This window comes from Cupressus sempervirens, chromosome 8, assembly GCF_028749045.1.
Source record: "Cupressus sempervirens isolate cs-2001-9-10 chromosome 8, ASM2874904v1, whole genome shotgun sequence".
Classification (NCBI taxonomy): domain Eukaryota; kingdom Viridiplantae; phylum Streptophyta; class Pinopsida; order Cupressales; family Cupressaceae; genus Cupressus; species Cupressus sempervirens.
In genome coordinates, this window is record NC_143125.1 from 532,624,237 (window position 1) to 532,642,892 (window position 18,656).

Here is an 18,656-nt window from a genome sequence, read left to right on the forward strand (position 1 = left end):
CATGTTGTCCATGTTTAGTAGATTGGCGACATGTTTTGGGAGTGGGCGATGCCTGCCTTCTATCCCTTTTTTTCTTAGACGTTTTGCCTCCTTTTTTCCTCTTTCCTGCGATGTATTCTTCTACTTATCTTCGCACGTGAAATCTCCTGCACATAATTTAGTGTCCGCCCTTGGAGTCCATAACCCTTGATTGCCCTTCTTGCTTCTTCCTTTATATGTTGTGATGCGGTGTTGTGTTAAGGACACGTCTGCTAAGTGTTGAGTCCGCAGATTGTATATATTTTTATGATAGCCGTATAAACTTTATTCCGAGATATTGATATATATTATCAATATGTTTTGATTTAGGGATAGTAACAAAATATGAATATATTTTATACTATAATATGATAATATATATTGGATTATCATCTAATAGTAATAATAGTTTATTATAATTGATTCATTATTAGTTATATATAAATTATTGTTATTTATATTGCAAGATCATTATATCATTATATTGTAAGATCATTATATCAATGTTATTAATATCTGTATTCAATATATATTTTATTTATTGATAATACTATTTAATTATATTATTCTATTATAATATTAATTCAAAGATAATTATATAATAGACATGATATAAGATAACTTAGTTTAATATTATCAATCTATTTATTAAATAAGAATTTGGATACTCTATTCTTATAAAATATTATTAGTATTTATCAATATAATTATTATTTTAATTATAATTATAATTTATTTGTTCATTTATTTATTCCTTATGTTCACTCTATTATTAAAATTGATCTTGGAAATGGGGACATTACAGCAGACCTTGTATATCTTCCGCAAAAGACCCTCACATAGAAAGTTTATAATTATACATGCCTTGAGCACGGTTGGAGGATAGACTCCATCATCAATCAATGGTAGCAATTGTTCTTGCAAACAACCTTCATCCCATTCTCTAGGTTCATGATTCCATTTATGTGACTTGAGATTATTAGCCATTCTCTCCTATAGATTAGCAGTCTTGCTCTCATCCCACACACTGAAAGCATTATGGGGTTTCACTTCAACATTGGATTTGTTGTTTGCACAAGGATCCCAGACCAAACACAAAGGTGAAATAAGTGAATTGTCATCAAACCTCCCTTCCACAATACTGTCATTAAGCATCTGTTGTGCCACTCTTATATAAACATTGTCGTAGCCTTCATCAGGATGCCAATGACATAAATTGATGAAATTTTTCACATCATTATGTTTAAAAATCTCTTTGGGTATGTTCATGCACATAGACGCTGATGCTGGCACAAACTTAGCCATTGACACAATCGCAATGACGACTATTATATTCTTGATGGATGAAATCTTGACGAAGAGAACTTCGGTGGTGAGAATGTTGGCAAGGGGAGGGGGGGAGGGGGGGCTTGACCGTGAGTACCTCAACGACAGGAGCTTTGGTGAAGGGCGCCATGATGATGGGAGCCTTAACAAAGACTATGTTAGTAAAGGGAACCTTGACAAAGAGTAACTCAGCGAAGGGAACCCTAACCAGGAGTACCTCGGTGAGGGGAGCCTTGGTAGAGAAAGCGTCGATGGAGAGTACCTTGGCAGCAAACAAAATTTTAGTTGTAGATCAAACCTCGTTGGCACACAGAACCCTGGCTGAAGCCTTGATGATGGATAGAGCCTCGACAGTGAACATCTCAATGGCGACAAATGTAGCTACTATGATAGACGCAACCGCAATGATGAACACATAATGATGATGGAGACAACCATGATGACGTCGACAGACACAACTACGGCAATAGATACAAATGCGATGACAAACACAAACTCGATGTTGGTGATGGACACAAAGACGCTGATAGACACAACGAAGGTGACGGATATGATGATGGGCTCGGCTATGGACATGGTGGCGATTACGACAATAGACACAATGAAGATGACGAACATGGCGACGATGATAGTGACAGACATGACGATGGACTTGGCAACGGACACGACTGCGGCGACGACAATAGACACAATGACGATGATGAACATGGTGATGTTGACAACAAAAGACACAATGATGGTGACAGACACGGCGACCAACATGGTGACAGTGAGGAAAACAGACACAACTACGGTGACGGTGATGACAACAAACACAACAATGGTGATGGAGAAAACCACATTGATGGACATGCAACCTTGGCAACATACATGACCACAATGATGGACATTAAGACACATAGCCTCAACAACAAACATAACCTCGGCAACTGATAGAACTTCCACGATAGATGGTGCCTTGGTGATGGGCATAACCTCGGGCATAGCTTCGGTGATGGACACAACTTGATCTGTCTATGTCTTTACAAGATTCATGCAAGCAACTCATTTTTTAGGTGTTCTCCCCATGTTGGTGTTGTAGAAAAATTTAGCAAATCCTCCTGGAGAAGCCCTGTAATCATGCCTTCATTCTCCTCATGTAATGCATCACCATTATTCTCATCCATTTTCTCCCACTTGTGCAAATGAGATATTAGTTTTTCTTCACAATGCTTGAAAACACTATAGACCAATCTATATGCTATTGTAGAGGGGATACATTCTAGATTATGAACAACCCATAACATAGATATGACAGGTTGGGATATTTCATCCATCTCTTCAATGCACGAAATCATAAGACTCTGCAGAGCAACTGAAATCTTAGTATCATGATCTTCCTTGATGGTGACCAAGAAGTGATGAAACATATTATGGATCAAATTTTGTAATTCGAGATCTAAGAGGTTACTTTGCCATTTGCACAATTCTCCAATATTTTAGATCTACCAAAAGGGTCATTACTGAAGTCATCAAGACTCTAAAAGCTGTCAACTATCAAATGCAATATCTCTATCATGGTGTTATCATCATACGGAGCTTTAGGAGCCGAAATTCTCAAGGCCTCACTGAGACATGCTGTAACTGTGAACCTTTTTTTTCTGTCATGGTGTCTCAAAAGCCAGGGTTTACTTAAGGCATTTTTAATCGGCGAGAGGATTCTCTGTACAAATCTTGAAGGTAATTGGTTCACTTTACACAAACATACTTCCAATATATCTAATGGAAGATTAACACCCTCGCTGAGCTCTTGCCAATCTTTTGTAGTGCCTTCAAGCACCACTCACCATTGCTGTTCGATGCCATAATGTGATCCAAATACCAAAATCTCTCAGTCATCCCAGTAGGCAGGCAAGATCACCAACTCTAATACCACTATAGTGTTCCGCTTCTAGAAGGCACTCTGTTGGTGTACAGTCTGATATGAGTATGTTGTATAGTGTTAATGTTTGAGCACACAGTAGTCGCAGATGACCTCTAATTGTTGGTACATTAGGGACATGATGGGGGGCAAGGCCGTATGGCGATAAGTCTGGAGAATGCAGGAAGTCGTATAGTGATTTTAGAAGGCCGTACGAGACAGGCCAAGGAGGCTGTATGGTGATATTAGGAGAGTGTCTGGTGAAGGTCAAAGAGGCCATACAGGATTTCCAAGTGTCCGTATGGTGTCGAGATGGTGTACGGGGAAGTCCTAGACTACGAAGGGAGTGAGTTGGAGGGGTCGTAGAGTAGCAGAGATAAAGTGTACAGTAGAAATGAGAGTGATAGGAGTGGTTGTATGGTGACTGTGGCAAAGAAGAATGGAGGTGTGCAGGCTATGTAAAGAGTGAATTAATAATAAGTACTAGCCAATAATGATGATGCCAATTATGCAATTAACATGGAATGAAAAATTAATACTCGCATATACCAAATGGTTGTCTTTCCAATCACGAAATATGATTGCATACAAAGATGGTGCTCCAGATGTGCTAGGTCCAAAGCAAAGTAATATACAGACAAAATAGGGTGAGGGTTGAATCCCACCGAAACCGCATAAAGCCAAGTAGAGAAGATCTCTCACTTGCGGAATGGCGAACAATACTGAACTCCAACAAGAATTCGCAGTACAAAGAAATAATCCAAATCGCATACCAACTACTACCTGCATGTCGTGCTTAAATACCCTTTGGAGGAACTCCTGAGGGTTTACAAAGATAGCTGACAACACCTATGGAAACAATTAAAATAAAATGGGTCTGAGATATACTAAATTAATCGGAACCACAAATGCAAAAATTATTAACTTGGGCCCCATATTAATTAATTGAAGTAACTAATTAAAGGTCCTTTTATTATATTATTTAAATTTTGGAACTAATTAATTAATTAATTAAATTAAATTATTACATTCAAATTTGGGGACATGACACTACTATCTATAACAATCTGCAAGACAAAGTCTTCAAAAGTTATAATTGGTTGTGAATGCAATAGGCAACTCAAAATCTGCACAATTGAATCCAAATCTGTCTTAAATCAAAGCATTACAACTTAGAATCAACACAAGAAAATGTTGTTACATAACAATTTTAATTGGTACAAAGTCTCAAAAGAATCTTCCACTTATATTGAAAGCAATCTGATTTACAACCAAACACAAAGTCTTAGAGTGCACAATACAAACTGACAAAATTTTCTTGCCTTGCCAAAGATGATTATATACAATGAACTCCCTCCTTAATATAGGAAAAAAAGAGAGAGGTGGAAGGAAAAGGGGAACCCTCAACTACCTTGACGAATTAAAAAATAAACTCCTAACTAACTTTGACTAATTTAAAGTTGGATGCCTAATGTAGTTGCAACTTGATTATACTTTACAACTTTGCACATGATACTATCACTTGCAATTACATTTTGTTTTTCCATTACAGTTAATATGTCAATTAAAAATTACAAATACTTGATGAAAATATGCTAAGTGCCTGACAAGATACGACTTCTATTATATCACCCTTCATTGGTTTTCATGTTGCTACAAGACGCTTGATGTTTTACGATTGTTGTGCTTAGGTTTGGTGGAAGTATCTCAAACTAGAATATGAATATGCATCCTTGATTTATTGCTGAGTGTTCGTTGATCACTATTTTTTGAAATCACTCTATACTTGTAATCATTCCTTCACCTCATTGTTGGCTCCATTATGTGATCATGCTTGCTTGGTGTCCTTTCTTCTTTGCATGCATAAAACAAACTCTTAAATAGGGGAAAAACATAAAAATGGGTTTTTTTTTTGGAGCATTGCATATGTAGTATGGCTGGAAACTTTTGGGACAACAAATGGATAAATGCATTTAAGCTCAAAATATGTACTTCTATGGTGGGAAAACCCAAAATGGGTTTTTTGAGGGCAGTAGCATGTTGGGAGGGCAAAGCTTTATGTGTGGAAAATTCATGGGAAATGGGCAACATAACATCTACTTACAATGAATTATCATGTTTTCATCATAAACAAGTATGCAAGCAACCACCATCATGAGTTTTAAATCACATGGTAGCGATATAACAAGCGCGGTGAAGTGCGTGCAAGCATGAAGGTGGGGTATTTGGATGCAAAAGATGTTAATGTTGTAGGTTCAGTTAGATTGAATTGATCAAGAGTTAAACCCCAATGGTTATTGGTTAGACATTATTACATTTGTTTAATTACTCAAGAATGAATGCACTCAAGAGGAATCAAGATTAGTCTCAAGGGGGATAAGCTTAAATCAAGAGGGAGACATTCAAGCACTTCAAGGAAGCTCCAACAGGAAAGGAAAAGTCAATCGAAATAAGAGAGAATCTAACAAATCATATAAGAAAAGAGATTGGTCAAGAGTGAGATGTTTTAAATGCAACAAAATTGGTCACTCTCATAATGTCTATCCTGAACGGAAAAGAATTCAAGCTGCACTAGCATAAATAAAAGAAGAAAAGGAGGAAGTAGAAGAAAATCATGCATTCTATCTAGCACTCTCTAGTGAGTTAAACTCAAACAAAGACACTTGGATCATAGACAGTGGAGCATCTCAACATATAACAGGTTTTAGAGACAAATTCAAAAGCTTCTCAGAATACACCTCAAAAGAGGTAACCATTGGGGATAAATCCACTCATCCAATTAAAGGTATTGGGTCTGCTCCATTCATCTAAATTCAGGTATTACTCTTCAACTAAACAATGTCTTATATGTAATTGGAATTAAAAGAAATCTAGTCTCTATATCTGGCCTTTCTAATCAAGGGTACATAATTGCTTTTCAAGGAGATAGAGTTTTGTCTTGGCCTAAAAATGCTAACATCAAGAAAGCTATCTCTATTGGAGTTAGAGATGGAAGTTCATATAAACTTTGTACTCAACAAAATTTTGCACTAAGTCGTGAAATTTCAAAGTCTATAGAAATCTGGCATAGGAGATTAGGTCACCTACATTTCCGAGCATTGTCATTTATAGAAAAAATTATAAAAGGATTACCTAATCTAAAATCAGATCACTTATGTGGTTGCAAAGGATGTGCCCTAGCTAAAAAATATCAAGCAATCCTTTCCCAAGAGCGTTCATAAATCAAAAGCAATACTTGAACTCATTCATATTGACCTGTGTGGTCCTATGTTTGTACCCTTTCTAAATGGGTGCCTCTATTATGTAATTTTTATTGATGATTATTCTAGTAGAACTTGGATCTATTTCCTGAAACAAAAGGAATCTAGTGAAGTACTATCAAAAATCAAAAAGTTTAAAGCCCTAGTAGAAAATCAGTCAGGAAAGAAAATTAAAGTTTTAAGATCAGTTAATGGAGGTGAGTACATCACTGAAATTTTAAAAGATTTTTGCATTACTGTTCGGATTAAGAGGGAGTTTTTCGTACCTTATAGTCCTTAACAGAATGGAGTTGCAAAACGTAAGAATAGATCAATTGTTGAATCAGCCAAAGCTATGATGCATGATCAAAACCTTCATACTTCATTCTGGGTGGAAGCATCTAACACTGCAGTTTAGATACAAAATTGATGCCCTCGCTAAGTTTTAGAAAATACCACTTTAGAAGAAGTATTTATAGGCATCAAATGAGATCTAAGTCACCTAAGGATATTTGGGTGTCTAGTTATGTTCACATTCCTAAAGAGAAAATAACAAAGTTAGAACCATCTAGGAAGAAAGGAATTCTCATCGGATACATTGAAAATTCCAAAGGCTATAGGGCTTATATTCCAAGTTAGAGAATAGTTGAAACTAGTAGGGATGTTAAATTTGAAGAAGACATTGCCTTCAATCTTTCTAAAAATAATGATGAGTCATTCACAGAACCTACCACCGAAACAAGTGAAGATCACCCTGTAGAGAATGAGAGGGAGAATGATACGGAATCTCTTTCATCTCCTGTACCTACTTCTGAAGATGTTGAAAATAACAACAATAAAAAGAGACCACTCTGGGCCAGAAAATTCATAGAAGAAAATCATATTGAACCTGATGAAGTATTAAAAGAAAGCAAGAAAACAAGAACACAGTCTTGTTACTTTGCATTAGTAACAAAACTTATCAATAGAACCTTCTAAGACTGAAGTAGCCTTATCAAGTGAACCTTGGAAAGAAGCTATGATTGAAGAATGCAATTCAATATTAAAAAATGATGTATGGGATGTTGTACCCCGACCTAAAATCAAATCAGTAATTTCTTCCAAGTGGCTTTACAAAATCAAGTATGCACCTGACAACAACATTGAGAAATACAAGGCAAGATTCGTAGCACGAAGTTTTTCATAGAAGGAAGGTATCAACTATGAGGAAACCTTTGCTCCAGTTGCTAGGTATACATCAGTTAGAACAATCTTAGCCATTGCAACATCTAAAGGGTGGAAAGTCCATCAAATTGATGTTAAGACAACTTTTCTAAATGGGAAAATTGAAGAAGTGTATATTGAGCAACCGGAAGGGTTTATTACTCACAACAAGAATACTCATGTATGTAAGTTAAAGAAAGCACTATATGGGCACAAGCAAGCTCCTAAAGCGTGGTACGAAAGAATGGACAATTATCTTACAAAGCTAGGGTATTCTAACAATGAAGTTGTTCCTAACCAATATTTCAAAATAGATGGAAATGACATGATTATTCTTGTATTATATGTTGATGACTTATTAATTACAGGTGAAGAACATTTGATAAGAAAACGCAAACAAGAATTGACAGCTGAATGTGACATAAAAGACTTAGGTCTTCTTCAATACTTTCTAGGACTGGAAGTTTGGCAAAAGGGGAACTACATTTTTCTAAATCAAGGAAAATATACTATTTTATATTCTAACAAAGTTTGGAATGATGGATTGCAAACCAGCTTCTACTCCTATAGAACTTAATCTACATAAAGTGAAGGATGACATGGATAAATCTGAACCTGCTGATTCTACTCTCTATAGACAGATCATTGGTTCATTAATGTATTTAGTGAATACTTGTCCTGACATATGTTATGCTACTAACACCTTGAGTTAGTTCATGGTTACTCCCAAGAAGATTCACCTTATGGCAGCTAAACATATCCTAAGATATCTAAGAGGAACTATTGGCATGGTAATCAGATATGATCAAGTTGAGATCAATCTTCATGGTTTTTCAGATTCAAATTAGACAGGCAGTTCTACTAAATGTAAGAGTACTTCAAAATGTTGCTTTAGTCTTGGATTTGGGATGATTTCCTAGTTCAACAAGAAACAATTCTCAGTTGCATTGAGCTCTATTGAAGTATAATACATAGCCTCTTGCTTAGGAGATAGAGAAGCTGTATGGTTACGAAAGTTATTATATTATTTGTTTAAGAAACCTTTAAAGCCTACTATCATTCATTGTGATAACCAGAGTTCTATCAAACTTTCAGCTAATCCATTTTTTTCATAATCGGTCGGAGCATATTGAAATCCCCTACCACTACATCAAAGATATGGTAGATCGAGATATCATCAAATTAGAGTACATCAGTGCTAATGAACGGACAACTGATATTTTTATGAAGCCTCTTGCGAAAGTGAAGTTGGTATACTTCAGAAAAAAACTTGGTATGATTAAATTGTAATTTTTGAACATTGAATTTAATTTCAATTCTTATGTGTTTATGCTTCTATAGTTGTTGCTTCAAATATGTAATGAAAGGTGACGATCTTTCATTGACATATATTCAGAAGGTAATTTTTTGTAAGATGACGATCATACAAATGATAGGCCTGTTATTATGAGTCATGACTGTTGGTCCAAACATTTCCAAAGTCATGAATAACAAATGCATTATGATTACTCTAGATATTGTTTCGGACAATTAGAGATCACAATTTATGTTATGATAGTGTTCATAGCACGGTGATCTATATTATTTGACGAGTCTCTATTTCTTAGGGTAGTTGTGTCAAACAATGAATTGTGTAAATATTCTAATATCTAAATTCTTTATTACATCTCCCTTGCTAAAGAGGGAGTGTTGAAGTTTAGCATTAGCGAAAGTAATATTGAGTGTCTGAATCTAATATGTTGTAAATAAACAGATATGTGTAATAACCCCAACCAGTTATAACTTCATCAAACACCAAATTCTTTTATAATCAGTTGTTTGATATTTCGTCAAACACTTAGCAAACAGATATCACTGTAATAACCTGACTGACTCTCAAACAATTTGTGCTAAAGAATTGATTTTTGTTTTTTGTTTTTGAGGTTTTACAATTTTGATACAACAATATAGCAGAAAACTAGAAGATTTTGCAATAATAATTTCAACTCAAATATTTAGATATTACATAGAGAAAATACAACTGAAAAATTTCAGATTTCAATATCAACTTAGATACTGAGTATTTTTACAAAATACCAACAACCTAGTTGATAAAATATCCCCTATTATCTAAATCAACAATGCCTAGATAAATTAGAAGTTAAAATCCATGAACTTACAGGTAAGACATGCCTTGAAACTCTTTGAAATGAAGACTAGTAGCAACAAAGAATTCTTCGACAAACAAATGAAACTGCAGATTTGGACAATGTTGCTCCCAAAGTGCACATAGAAAATAACACCCAACAATCGATATAAATTGGCGCTCAACCAACTCCAAATTAACCAACACACAATTTGATATAATAATTCTAGTGAATCCCTTCACGAATTCCAGAACAACCTTCAACAGCAAGAAAAATTCTCCTTAGCAAAAGTTAATATAGTAGGAGAAATGACAAATTGTATGCCTCAGCACAATTTGCCAAGCAATCTTAGAATTGAATCTACAATACTTCAGCTGTAGATCCCAAACCCTTATACTTTAGCAAGGGCAAAAAATTTCAGAATTTCAGAAGTGTCACAAAGACAATAAAGAAAGATAAGATAATCAAATAATTGGATGCTTTACTCATCAAATGGGCTCATATTTATAATCTCCAAATGACACAAAGTTTCCCAAATGAACTTCACTTAGAAGCTTCCCACAGACAACATTAAAATGTAATAAAGTGCTATTGATATAATTTATTAATTGCTTTTGGCTCCAAAAATGACCTTTTCCACCATAACTTAATATTTTGACATGCAAGGCCACTGTTTCTTGTTCTCACGATTTAAAACTTTTCGTCCTGGTTCCATCAAGCTATGATATTGAGGTGACCAACCAACAACACCAACCAAAATAGTAACCTCAATGTATTTAAATGAATAATAATAATAATTCACCCGTCTTGCGAAAACAATTGAAGAAGCATCATGATCGAAATTTGACAACACCAAAGTGATCCTGGTGATGAAAGACAATGAATGAATCTGACAAGGTGACTTACTATTAAAAAACGCTCCCTCCAAGATTCTTGGAGTCCAAAATAAAAATTGAGAGCATCACACAACTCCTCTAACTCAATTGAGCTCATTTGAACCAACAATTTCACTTACTATAAATAGTAAGTCCCTCAAATGGAGCTAAAACATACCATAGGCTACTGAAAAGCCTATAACCTCACAACTGAGACCCTCAAATACCACTGTTAGCTCACGAGGGTTGTGATGGTGAAGTTACCAAGCCAACTGCGAGAACCTGCTAAAAATTGGGACATTACAATATGTATATATACAAGTTACATGTTCATGATTTGGATCGGGCCTCTCTTATTACTGTGACCAATTCATATCAGGTTGATTGAATATTGATATTATGACATCTGTGTTATCACTGATCAGGGATTGGGCTCCAAACTGTATTGCCTTCGATATACATTAAGTGTTGTTCAAATTAATGTCGAACATGTCTTATCGAGCATGATTAGTTTGGGATATAATCACTGGTTGGTTATGTTTACCTACGTGGGTCTTTGGCCACGTAGAGTCATGCCCCTACGGCAACATGACCCTTTACTTTGTATAAATGATAAACTCTCATCAGTGGACAAGGCTATATCAATACAAAACATGCTTGCAGTCCCAATCTCGACAGAGTTATGTATTGCAAATTATTAATACTTTCCCATCAATGCTTGGTATTCAAGACGAAGGATATTGAAGCATTGAAGACCAACTGAATATACACATCTGTTGTGCACAAACAAGAAGTAAGCAAAGTTTGATATAATCTGATATTCTAGTATCAGAGATCCTATAGACTAACGTTAGGTAGTGTCATTACACACTTGCAACGATCCTATAACCTCAACATGGTATCAGAGCTAGGTTCCAAATGTAAGAAATAATAGTAAAGGAAGAAGTTATTCAGAGAAGAAATTGCTACATACCTCTGTGATTCTCGCACGACAACAATAGTAAAGAATTGATGAGTGAGATGGAGTATAACAAAGATTAAAAGATAACATATAACAGACAATATGTAAGATATAGTGTTTTTTTTAATTGCATCGGGATAGGAGGAGATGACATGAAGTATGGGGAAGATGTATTTTACGTTTAATTCTGGCAGTGCTCAAGGAATATATTGCAGACAAGAAAGTGGGTAGTGACCACTGATGCAGGAGCATCTTGGGTCAATGAGCAATCTTGCATCACCCAAAAACATTTCTTGTTTTCTGTACCTGTTTTCTATTCGCGATGTTTCCATTGCTATCTTGAGTTTTGTGCCATGCACAATTAGAATGATGTTGAGGACCTACTGAGAGTAACATACCATAGGAAGCCAAGACATCAACCACAATTATGTCAATCTTATATGAAACATCAGGACAAGAGAGAAACTTGGAGTCAACATTCTTAACAACCTTGGGTATTGGGACAAATCTATTATCCATCGCATAACGCTTTCCATAAGGTATTTCTACTTTTAATCTTGATTTGGTCATAACTTCAGCAGGCATAATATTCATAGTAGCTCCTAAATCTATCATACAATTCCTAACCAACTTATTATTTATAAGAAGAGTCAAGTAAAAGGGGTCAACTTGAGGAATGGTTTCATTTACATTTGTCCCTAAATAAATAACTGGTGTGGTCCCTTTAACACGATTCTTCTCATGACTTTTATTATTTTCTGATATAATATTTAGAACTTCTTTTCCATATTCAGGAATTTTCACAATTTCTAAGAATGGGACAGAAACCTTTAATTGAGACAGAGCATTAGAGATAAAAGAGTCACCTATTTCTTACCTAGTGCCTGCTGATCTATTTCTAGTGTTTTCTATAAGGTGTTCTGAGAAGGCTTACCCAATGCAATCCCTTTGTTCAGAGCGGGCTTATCATCTCCTTTTGGGTTTGGATTAATTATCCTTTTCCTCAATCTGTAGTTACGCTTGGCCTTTTCAGCCATTGTAATTGTGAGAACTTTTCTTTCTTCAGTTGTCATAATTCTTCTAATTGATTCTTCATCTAAGTGAATTTGTTGATGTGAGTATCTCATCCTTCGTGCATCAACATCTAACACATTTTTTATCTGAGGAATCTTCACCGCAAAAGGGTTCTAAGGACAAATCATTTATTTGTGGTTCATGTCCAGAATGAGGGTTATCATCACAAACACTCCTGGGCACTAAACATTGTTCTGGAGAATGTGGCATTCTACATGCTTCACACCATGGACCATTCTCAACATAGTGATTATTTCTTTGAAGTGGGTCCGGAGTATCCGTGTTCTTGATAGGTTCACCATCTTTCCATGACGTGGTATATGACATGTCCTACATCCTATATCTTTCCTTATTATAAGGTTTGTTTTTTTATTCCTTCATTGTTACCCTTCACATGCAAATCTTTAATCATCTCGAGGATCTTGTCGATCTTATCTTCTTCCTTATTTTTCTTATATGCTTTGGGATCAAACAACCTAGGTTCTTCTTTGTTTCCAACCTTGCTTGTGGCCTTTTTATCATTCTCGATCATCATAGCCACTTTAAAGGCTTCTTGCAATGTATTAGGTTTGTGAGACTTTATCTCTTAATGTATCTTGCTTTGAAAGGCACTTAAATAGTTTTTTTGAGAAAGGAGTCAACAGGCCTAATGTCTTGAGGTATTTTGTTCAAGACTTTATTGAATCTATTATTAAACTCAAAAATAGTCTTATTAGAATTCTTCTTCATACTGGTTAATTCATGAGAGGCAAAACAAGTGTCGATATGATTCCCAAATTGATCAAGGAACAAGTCTACAAAGTCCTGCCAACTAGTTATATAATTTTCAGGCAACCCTCTGTACCATTTTGCAGCCTCATTGGTTAGAGACTAAACAAGTAATTTCATGAATACATCTTTGTTATGTTCTTCTAATTCTTCAATGGTACTTTTAAGATTAGCGACATGCATTTTTGCAGATTGATCACCTTCCCCAGAGAATTTAGGTATAGCGCTTCTTAGATCTTAGATCAGGCCTAATGTCTTGAGGTATTTTGTTCAAGACTTTATTGAATCTATTATTAAACTCAAAAATAGTCTTATTAGAATTCTTCTTCATACTGGTTAATTCATGAGAGGCAAAAGAAGTGTCGGTATGATTCCCAAATTGATCAAGGAACAAGTCTACAAAGTCCTGCCAACTAGTTATATAATTTTCAGGCAACCCTCTGTACCATTTTGCAGCCTCATTGGTTAGAGACTAAACAAGTAATTTCATGAATACATCTTTGTTATGTTCTTCTAATTCTTCAATGGTACTTTTAAGATTAGCGACATGCATTTTTGCAGATTGATCGCCTTCCCCAGAGAATTTAGGTATAGCGCTTCTTAGATCATTGGATATAGAATTAGGGTAAGCTGGTAATCCTGAGAAATCTAGTTGATTATATCGTTCTATGTTCATAGGGGCTCTCGCTCGTTGGTTATTTTGATTAAAGTTGAACCTCCTCGCATTGTTTTGATTGTTAACAATATTATTCTTCCAATTGTTCCCAGCTCTATTTGCCTGGTTTTAATTTCGGTCAACAAAATTATTCTTTTCCTCATTGTTAGACAATGGATTTTTATGCACAATATTGAAAGAGGAATTTTTATTCTTATGAGGAGGGGTGTATTTGGATGACTAACCTTTGTCTTTATTCATTTTTTCTTCAACACGCTTTGGTGTAGTAATAGCATCTCTGCTCAAGCCGGCTTTTTCCAGTAATTCTTTGGGAACTCCTCTTGACGCCTTTGTAGACCTTCTCGAAGAGTGTAGAATTTCTAATGCCTCTGTAATCTTTTGAGAGTCCTCATTTGTTTCTTCATCATCTTCTTCTTCCCATGATTCATTGACAATTTGGTGGGCTCCAAATTGCCTTGAGTTCCATTCAAAAAATGGATTTTCTTCATGCTTAGTATCCATTTGATTGTCATTTCACAAATGTTTTTCTCTATTTGCAAATTTTTTATATCCAGTTAACGACATATCCACTGATTGCTTATCTTTTCTTCTTTTTTCTGGAGTATATTGTAAATATTTTGCAGAATGCACAGACCACCTTCCCCACATAAACTTCAAGGATGAATGTTTGTTACTTCTTCTATTCTCAAATACAAACAATTGAAGACACAAAATAGTAGTCACCAGATTCTCTTCAATCAAAATTTCATACTCCAGTAGAGTGCAAAAAGATTTGCTTTTAAAAAGAAACACTGCTTACCAGGTCTTCTGATTTCATTTTCTAGTAAAGTTGCAATTTTACTTTCTCAATTTACTGGTCTGTAAAACTGAAAATCTCTGGGTAACTGCACAATGTGAATTGTGAGCAACTCTCCCCAGCAGAGTCGCCAATCTGTTGGTGCACAAAATTGTTAGTTGACTTCCTATGAGCTTGCCTACTTGATGCTAGGAAACTCAACACAATTTTAGCCAACGAAGAAGATTGAATCTTGACTTTATTTAGTTTGTACACTTCAGGCTCTGTAAGACCTAGGGAGTTGTACCATAACTTGTAATGAAATAATGATTGTGAGTGCAGACTTAACAAGATTCTTGAGTTGGCAAAACTTCTCAAGGAGAAATTGATTATAATAACAAATGTTTGCAATAAAGGGGGAGGGTCTCAAACAAACTGTAATAGCACAAGAAAGCAAATTGATACTGATTGTTTACCTTCCACAAAACAGTTCTCAATTTTCAAATTTTGATATGACCAGTGCCTTCCAAATTGGAGAATAGAGTCAACTTTAACAATTACTGAATTAATCTTATGTCGTGGAGACAGGTGCACCATCATCAACTAATAAGCAGCCAAACTGAGAGATTTTAACAAACCCTAAATAATTGATAACAAAGCCAACAAGATTTTAAATTCAAACACAAGCATTATTCCTGACCTTTTTAAGATGTTTTTCCTTTACAAAACTTTATTTTTTAATTGTAAAGTGGGCCCCTCCTTCCAAGTTCACCCTAACATGCTTGTTATTGTTTGGTAGTTAATTCCTGCTATTTGGGGTTAACTGATTATTATTTGGCAACATTACATTAAGAATTGTGAAATTAATAGTGTTGTTACAGTAATACTACATAATCATATAGCAGATTGTTTGCAAGTGTTTGGAAAGTCAGAAAAATGTATTAAAGACCTAGACATTACAGACCTAGAACTAATATAACATGCATATTGACAATGAATTCTGAATTATAAATGCATATTGAGTATTTAGTTTGACTATTGAAATGTTTTGCGAAGGTTCGATGATACTTAAATGGCATGCTTTATCCATGTTTTAGTATGAATGCAATGTATATATGCAAATTTCATTATATTTTTAAAATTCTTCGTATAGTTCTATAGCTGTCACCTTTGCTTTCTCCTAACTTGGCAAAAAACAATTGTCAGTCTCAGAAACTCATCCGTGTGTCCGCTTTCGTCCCTGTCCTCAGAAACTAGGGGAAACACTGTAGTGCATAGGGAAAGATAATTTTACAGCACCTTAACTCAATGAATGAGCAAAACTCAGAAATAACCCTGCTGCTAATTTTAGATCTAATTCATGATCTGATTTTTCAATATTTCTCAAATATGATGACAACCCAATCTATAAAATGACACAATATATAAAATTCCCCCATACGCACAAAATGCAGCCAAGAAATAGTTTTTGAGAACCTGCACCAATCGATCCATCTTGAGAAAGTCGAATGTATTTTGGGTTTTTTGCGGTAATATGTGCATTGTGAATTTCAAATGATAAGATAAATGAGTAGATTAAGTTGGTTTTGCATCTTAAGTCGATTTGTGACCCATTCTTATTCTCCTAGATTAAGAGATCCTTTATCTAAAAGATTGGTAGGCCAGCATAAGGGAGTTGAAGCAATGTTTTGGGGTTATTTTTATGCATTGTGCCCAAGCTATGTGATCTTGCTCTTTTTGGTTATCTTCAATTTTTTTGTGGGAGCTTGGGGTCACCTAGTTTGCAAAACCAAATAGAGATCCAACCCCAGACCCAAGCTTCCTGCAATTTGATCATAAATTTCAATCTAAATGCCTAGTGTTACTTTGGTTTTGTAGGACAAGTCTTTAGGTGAATGTCCTAGAAGTGCATGGTGTGGTTTGAAGCTCACAAATAATCTCCTCATTTGCTCACAGGATTTGGATAAAAGATGATTACTCCAATAATACATGTAAATTAAGAAAGGGTGATTATGGGAATTTTCCCCATACTATTAAAGGGCCCTCACACAATGCTTTGGAAAAAAGTTAACGTCTTAATTTTGATATAAGGATGTAACTGCAGGAGTTTGGAGCTGACCAAGCACAATGGCATAGTCTTTACTTAGGACAATGAAAATGCCTCTATAAATTTCTCTCTAACCAAGCAAATCTTGACATGTTGGCTGATCAATAGTTCCCTCATTCACATGGAGATTCAAAGTTCCATAGTTCAAAAATTTTGATTCAGCTTGACAACCCAAATCTTCAAGTCAGATGTGGGACTCGACAAAGACAGCAAAACAATTGGCAAAAACTTGGCATGAAAAACACCCTCATAATTATGCAACAAATCAAAATCAATGCATTTAGAGGACATTGAAGCCTGATTTGACAATCAATTTGTCATAATTCAAACATTACACATGTTATATAGTCTTGAAATCGTGAAATTTGAAAATCTAGTCCCTTGTTTGTTACATTCAGGTGACAAGAGAGTCCAAGCTTAGGACTCGGGAGTTTGAGCCTTGGACTCCAAAGTCTTGGAGCCAGATCCGGCCGAGTACTGTTGAAGACTTGGCTGAGTACTACTGAAGACAAAGCTGTGCATGGCATGGAAGTTTGGTCAACTTGGCTCAGCCAGCTCAGATGCTTAGGAGTTTCATGAATCTTGCAAAGAAATTGCAGAGTCTTTGAACTATGGTTCATTCCATATTTGTTTTAGTGATATGACACAAAAGAAGCATTATTTATTCATGATATTGTTGATGTCATTCATAATATATCAGGGCTTACACGTATATTGAATAGGTCAGTTAAATGATTCACCACATTTTTTGTATAAAAGTTTAAAATTGAGAGCTGAGGCTGTAATGTCTACTATTCAAATAATTATTATTTGGCGATAATTATCCCAAAAAGATTCACTTTTAAGAGATTTCCTTTTATTGATTAATTTATAACGATGAATGATAACTTCTAAAACATTCAGGTTTTATAAGTTAATTGATAATATTATAAAGGGGCAATGTACATGGGTCCGATTTTGTAGTCAAATATATGCCAGCTCAAATGGTATTAATCCATGTATTATCTGTATTATATGTTGTATGATTGGATTGCCGTGCCACTTTGTGAATTTGTGACCTTCGGATTTCATATTATAATATTTTGATATCAGTCGTGTATATAATGATATTATTATATGTTTGAATATTTTTCATTTAAATGTAGATTATAATTATTGTCAATCTTTTATTAATGTTGAGAAATATATTTATTATTTATTTAGTATAGATTATATTATAATATAATTAAAGATTATATTATAATTTCTTTTATTATCAATATTATTATTTATATAAATATATTATTATTTTCATATTGTCATTGTCATAATACAATATCATATCAATTTGATATCTTATTGAAATATTATATTTAATATTAAATTTTGTCATAGTATTTATCTATTTATTATTGTTTAATATATCTTATTAAAATTAACCTTTGAAATGGGGATATTACAGAGGCTTTTGTTATATCTGTGGTCTCTCTCTCTGCTCCTCTTCCTCCTTCCCTCTCTCCACTACTAAATGGGTTATCATTAGGATTTCATGTTAGAAATGAGAGAATACAAATTTTGTTCATGCCTGCCTACCAGAGTGTCATGTACCTTGAAGATTTCAATTTAAAC

At 34.8% G+C, this 18,656-nt stretch overlaps 1 protein-coding gene across 2 annotated transcripts in view; it reads left to right on the forward strand.

Moving 5' to 3' along the window:
• Positions 1–18,656, forward strand: part of LOC149543538 (uncharacterized) — a 225,968-nt gene that overhangs the window by 165,872 nt on the left and 41,440 nt on the right. The window lies entirely within an intron of this gene.